This window comes from Pristiophorus japonicus, unplaced genomic scaffold (genome assembly GCF_044704955.1).
Source record: "Pristiophorus japonicus isolate sPriJap1 unplaced genomic scaffold, sPriJap1.hap1 HAP1_SCAFFOLD_504, whole genome shotgun sequence".
Classification (NCBI taxonomy): domain Eukaryota; kingdom Metazoa; phylum Chordata; class Chondrichthyes; family Pristiophoridae; genus Pristiophorus; species Pristiophorus japonicus.
In genome coordinates, this window is record NW_027254410.1 from 237,163 (window position 1) to 243,950 (window position 6,788).

The window sequence follows — 6,788 nt, forward strand, 5'->3', positions numbered from 1 at the left end:
GACAGGGTAGATGCTGAGAGGTTGTTTTCCCCGGGCAGGAGTGTCGAGAACCAGGGGCCACAGTCTCAGGTTAAGGGGTCGGCCATTTAAGACAGAGATGAGGAGGAATTTCTTCACTCAGAGGATTATGAATCTGTGGAATTCTCTGCCCCACAGGCCTGTGGATGCTGAGTCTCTGAATATATTCAAGGCTGCGTTAGATCAATTTTTGGAGTCTCGGGAAATCAAGGGATCGGGAGATCGAGCGGGAAAGTGGAGTTGAGATCAACGATCAGTCATGATCTTATTGAATGGTGGAGCAGGCTTGAGGGGCCGTATGACCTACTACTGCTCCGATTTCTTATTGTTACCTGTGCTGGCTCTGTGAAAGAAATTTCCAATTAGTCCCATTCCTAGCACCCTGCAAATGTTTCTTTTTCAACTATATTTCCCTTTGGAAAGTTAATATTAAATCTGCTTCCAAAACCCTGTCAGGCAGCAAAATATTCACGTTAATTTTATACGGTCCCATTTTAAACAGGCTTTGCATGTCATGAATTATTATCCCTTCCCATTTTACACACCGCATTTTAGGACATTGCTTTCAAATGTTTGGTGCCTGTGACACCAGCCATTGTTAGATTTAGACACACACCATCCTGACTTGGAAGTATATCGGTCGTTCCTTCATCGTCATTGGGATAAAAGCCTAGAACTCCCTCCCTACCAGCTCTGTGGGAGCATCTTCACCACACGGACTGCAGCGGTTCAAGATGATTCCTCACCACTATTGTGTTCCTCACACAGATGAGGCTGCACACAGTGAGATTAAAGTAACAGTGACCTCAGTCTTCAATAAGACATTCCAGTGTGAGGAACAGGCCTGAGGGGCCGGCTTAGAAATAGTGCTCCCAAGGGATGTTGGGATCCCTTGGGACTTCAGGGGATGAGCTTCCTGGTGGTGGAACATGGGAGTGCATGCTTTACAGAGACACAATATCACTCCCCCCCGCAAAGTCAAATGAAAACTATTTACAAGGTGACGCGGTCGGGAATGTTGGCTGTGCCCTCGTTGGGCTGGCGTGTTTTTGGCCCTGCAGGGCTGCTGGATGAGCCTGGCCTTGCTGGGCTGTTGGGCGTGATGGGTTCGATTTCCTGGTCCGGCGTGGTGTCGTTGATCCTTTGGGTGTCTGTTGTGGGCTCGAAAAAATTGGTGTCTGCTGTGGGTTGTTCAGGGCAGTCTGTGAACCGCAGCCGCATTTGTTCCAGGTGCTTTCTGCAAATTTGTCCATTGTCCAGTTTGTGACAAACATCCTATTCCCTTCTTTCGCTATCACCGTGCCTGCGATGCACTTGGGATCATGTCCATAGTTTTGCAAATACACAGGGTCATTCAGATCAATTTCCCGTGACACAATGGCGCGACCATCGTTTACATTTTGCTGCTGCCACCTGCTCTCTACCTGATCATGCAGGTTGGGGTGAACCAGCGAGAGTCTGGTTTTAAGTGTCCTTTCCATGAATAACTCAGCCGGGGGCACCCCTGTGAACGAGTGGGGCCTCGTGCGGTAGCTGAGCAGTACTCGCGACAGGCGGGTTTGGAGTGAGCCTTCTGTGACTCGTTTAAGGCTCTGTTTGATGGTTTGCACTGCCCACTCTGCCTGCGCATTGGAGGCTGGTTTAAACGGGGCCGAGGTGACATGTTTGATCCCGTTGCGGGTCATGAATTATTTAAATTCGACACTGGTGAAACATGGACCGTTGTCAATGACCAGTAGGTCAGGCAGTCCGTGGGTGGCAAACATGGCCCTCAGGCTTTCAATGGTGGCGGTGGCGGTGCTTCCCGACATTATTTCACTTTCAATCCATTTTGAAAAAGCATCCACCACCACCAGGAATATTTTACCGAGAAACGGGCCCGCATAGTCGACATGGATCCTCGACCATGGTCTCGAGGGCCAGGACCACAAACTTAGTGGTGCCTCTCTGGGCGCGTTGTTCAACTGAGCAATATGCTGCATTGCCATACACAGGACTCTCAGTCAGAGTCGATACCGGGCTACCACCCGTGGGATCTGGCAATCGCTTTCATCATTACTATACCCAGGTGTGTGCTGTGGAGATCCGAGATGAACGTCTCCCTGCCCTTTTTTGGTAGCACTACGCGGTTACCCAACAACAGGCAATCTGCCTGAATGGACAGCTCGTCCTTTCGCCGCTGGAACGGCTTGATTAGCTCTTGCATTTCAACGGGGATGCTGGCCCAGCTCCCATGCGGTACACAGTTTTTTATGAGGGACAGCAGAGACTCTTGGCTGGTCCAAGTCATAATCTGGCGGGCTGTGACAGTTGATTTATAATTTCCAAACGCTTCCATGACCATCAACACGTCTGCGGGCTACGCCACCATCAACAAGTTTGCAGGCTGCACCATTTCCACCCCTGTAATGGGCAATAGTAGCTGATTGACAGCATTCTCACAGTTCTTGGTGCCTGGCCTGTGGCGGATGGTATAGTTATACGCTGATAGCACGAGTGCCCACCTTTGTATGCGGGCTCAGGCATTAGTATTTATCCCCTTGTTTTCAGTGAACAGGGATGTGAGGGGCTTGTGATCGGTTTCCAGCTCAAATTTGAGGCCAAACAGATACGGATGCATTTTCTTTACCACAACACACACACTAACGCCTCTTTCTCAATCATACTGTAGGCCCTCTCGGCCTTAGACAAGCTCCTGGAATAATAGGCGACAGGTTGCAACTTCCCCGCAACGTTAGCTTGTTGTAATACACACCCGAATGCGTACGACGACGCGTCACTTGCTCGCACAAGTCTTTAACACCGCTTATACAATACAAGCAGCTTGTTGGAGCATAAAATGTTTCTGACTTTCTCAAAAGCAATTACTTGTCTTTTTCCCCATACCCAGTTCTCACCTTTGCGCAATAACACATGTAGGGGCTCTACACTGGTAGGAAGTTACCAAAATAGTTGAGGAGGCCCAGAAACGGCCGCAGCTCCATGACGTTCTGTGGCCTGGATGCGTTCCTGATAGCCTCTGCCTTCGCTGCGATCTTTCTCCCCAAATACTCCTCTTCTGTTGCCATGAAGACACATTTCAACCTCTTCAGCCACAGCCCTTCGCGATCCAGTCGCTGGAGGACCTCCTCCAGGTTTTGTAGGTGCTCAGCGGTGTCCCGACCCATGATCAATATGTCGTCCTGAAAGACCACTGTGCGTGGTACGGAATTGAGTAGGCTCTTCATGTTTCTCTGGAAGATCGCTGCAGCCGACCGAATTCCAAACGGGCATCTGTTGTAGATGAATAGTACCTTGTGCATGTTGATGCAGGTGAGGCCCTTCGAAGACTCCTCCAGCTCCTGCATCATGTAAACCGAAGTCAGGTCGAGCTTGGTGAACGTCTTGCCTCCTGCCAGCGTCGCAATTAGGTCGTCTGCCTTAGGTAGCGGGTATTGGTCCTGTCGCGAGAAACTATTAATAGTTACTTTATAATCGCCGCAAATCCTGACTGTGCCAGCACTTTTGAGTACTGCAACAATCGGGCTGGCCCACTCGCTGAATTCCACTGGGGAGATGATGCCCTCGAGTTGCAGCCTGTCCAGCTCCATTTCCACTCTCTTCCTCATCATGTGAGGTACTGCTTGCGCCTTGTGGTAAATGGGTCGTGCCTCTGGGACCAAGTCGATCTGCAACTTTGCCCCGGAAAAGTTTCCAAATTCTGGCTCAAAAAGGGAAGGAAATTTTTTCAGAACCTGGATACATGAGGCCTCATCGACATGTGATAGCGCTCGGATGTCATCCCAGTTCCAACGGATTTTGCCCAGCCAGCTCCTTCCAAGCACTATGGGGTCATCGCCCGGGACAATCCAGAATGGCAGTACATACACCATGCCCTCGTAGGTGACCTTGACCATGGCGCTGCCCAGGACAGTGATAAGCTCTTTGGTGTATTTTCTCAGTTTCGTGTGGATGGGGCTCAGGGCTGAACTAAATGCCTTGTTGCATCACAGTTTCTCAAACATCTTTTTACTCATGATGGATTGGCTGACGCCAGTGTCCAGTTCCATGGCTACGGCTAAGCCATTCAATTTTATATGCAGCATAATAGGTGGACATGTCGTCGAAAATTTGTGCACCCCGTGTACTTCAGCATCTGCCTCCTCTCTCGAAGACTCTAAGTTGCTTTGATCCACCATGGACCGATCTTCCTCCGCCACGTGATGGTTAGCAGGTTTTGCAGAGCTTGCAGCTCGTTTGTAAGCTCATTGGAGGTGCTCCATTGTTCTACAGCACTTGAAAACATACCCTTTGAAGCGTCATGAATAGGCTGAATGGAAGCCTCCACAACGCCAACAAGCTGTGAATTGCCTTGCATTTATTCTTTGTTGGGGACTCTGAGTCATCTGGATCACCTGAGGCCTGCTGGCAGTTACAAACTCGTGGGTTCTGCCCTGTACATTTCTGCTCGCAAACACAGTTCCAGTTAATTTATGAACATTGCTAGCACTTGTGTGCTGAGAGATTTGTTGGGTGTTATCACTGGTGGACATAAACGCCTATACTGTCGCAATGGCCTTATTGAGGGTCGGTGTCTCTCCAGTCAAAATTTTTCGTAGGATGGTCTCTTGCCTAGTACAAAAAAGTCTCTGAGCATTTGCTCCTGGCAGCCATCAAACTCACATTGTCCTGCAAGTTGCATTAGCTCGGCGACGTAGCTCGCCACTTCCTGACCGTCAGATCGCTGGCACTTGGAGAACCGATACCGCACCATCAGCACGCTCTCCCTTGGGTTAAGATGCTCCCGAACCACGGTACACAGCTCCTCATATGACTTATCTGTGGGTTCCACCAGAGCCAGAAGATTCTTCATGAGGCTGTAGGTCGGTGCCCCACAGACTGTGAGGAGGACCGCTTTCCTTTTTGCAGCGCTTCCTTCTCCATCCAGCTCGTTGGCTACAAAGTACTGGTCCAGCCGTTCGACATAGGCTTCCCAGTCCTCACCCTCCGAGAACTTCTCCAGGATGCCCACAGTTTGCTGCATCTTTGCGTTGGATTCGTATTCTCGTCGCCAGATATTGTGTTCCTAAAACAGATGAGGCTGCACACAGGGAGGTTAAAGTAACAGTGACCTCAGTCTTTAATAAGACACTCCAGAGTGAGGAACAGGCCTTGGGGGCCGGCTTATATACAGTGCTCCAAAGGGATGCTGAGATCCCTTGGGACTTCAAGGGATGAGCTCCCTGGTGGTGGATCATGGGAGTGCATGCTTTACAGATACACAACAACCACCAGCTTCTCAAGGGCAATTACGGTTGGGCAATAAATTCTAGCCTTGCCAGTGACACCCAGATCCTGTGAACTCATATAAAAAACACTATTTTAGGAGTCTGGTTCAAAATATTCATTGCTGACGACACCAGGAATCCGGGGCAACTTTTGTCAAATTGGGCTCAAAACTGGAGCGGTAATTCCGACCGTGCACAGATAATAGAATCAGTATTCAAGGTCAAATCACATGGTGCTCATTTTCAGAATCAACGCAGTAAGATTTGAAATAAAGTGAAGGAATTTTATGGTGAAAGGATTTGGAAATTAAATGTGACTTGTACTTCGCTCTTTAATTAAACTTTGTGGCGTCTGTCTGCCATTCATGTCTCTGTTGAATAAGGAAGGAGGGGTTTGACATTGACCAGACTGCACTGCTCCTGATATTTGTGAGCTCATCGGTTATAATGCGATGTTTTTACCCATTGGTCAGTGCCAACTTTAGCTCAGCTGTTACTTTGTGATAACAACTTTGTGAAAAGTTTGAATTGGTCTTAATGCAGTCACTGCCTGGTGTTTTTGTTGTCATTGCAATCCCCTTCTTTCACATTGGAACAAATCGTAACCGTGTTTTTAAATTAGCAGTGTGAGATATTTAGAGAGCATCTTCAAATGCTTCACAAACCATTCCGATCCCTTCAGCTTCCCTGGTTCGATTCCCAGTTAGGGAAATCATTTTGCGACCACCGTTTTTAATTAAAGTGAAGTAATTTAACTAAATTACATAGATGACCCAAAGCACTTCAGAGTGGTATCAAAATAAATGAGTTAGTAATTAGAAATAAGGAATGTCAGATGTTGGACTTGAGTTTCTGGGATGGAGTATAAATAACTCTCTGTGCACTGGAACTGGGAAGGGTGAATAATGAATGAGTTGTTTCTGGGTTAGAAATGCGGCTTAGATCTGCTGGTATTAAACGACAGCATTGTTGAGCAGAATGAAAGAAATGCTAACATGATCACTGAGGGTCAGTCGAAACTTCAACAACTTCATTTTAATAATTTGTGAAACTTTAATCATTGAGGAAGTTTTATTCCCTTTCTGATTTTACACACTCTGTATTTTAGGAGACTGGTTTTAAATGTTCTTCATGGAATCAGAGAAGTTTACAGCACAGAAGGAGGCCATTGTCACATGAGCAATGAACATTTAAACCCAGTTTTTGTTTCAAAAATAATGTTTCCGCCCGGGCTTGAACCGGGAACCTTTCACGTGTGAGGCGAACGTGATAACCGCCACACTACGGAAACTGCTGCCTAGTGCAGTGTCCAGAGAGAAGTGTTCAGCGACAAGCTGAAATGCTGAATCCCTTTTTCTGAAAAAATTCCTTTCACAAACATTTATCTGACCGAAACGGCACAAAACAAAAATGTTCCTTTCAAATGTGCCAATTATTTTCGTTAAACTTTTATTTTGCTTTCATGGGATAACACAATTAATGATTCGATAATTTTCTTTTACA

At 47.4% G+C, this 6,788-nt stretch overlaps 1 non-coding gene across 1 annotated transcript; it reads right to left on the reverse strand.

Annotated features, from left to right (window-relative positions):
- Positions 1 to 6,503: 6,503 nt before the first annotated feature.
- trnav-cac (transfer RNA valine (anticodon CAC)) lies at positions 6,504 to 6,576 on the reverse strand. The gene has a single exon. It is a non-coding gene; the product is annotated as a tRNA-Val (tRNA).
- Between the last annotated feature and the right edge of the window lie 212 nt (positions 6,577 to 6,788).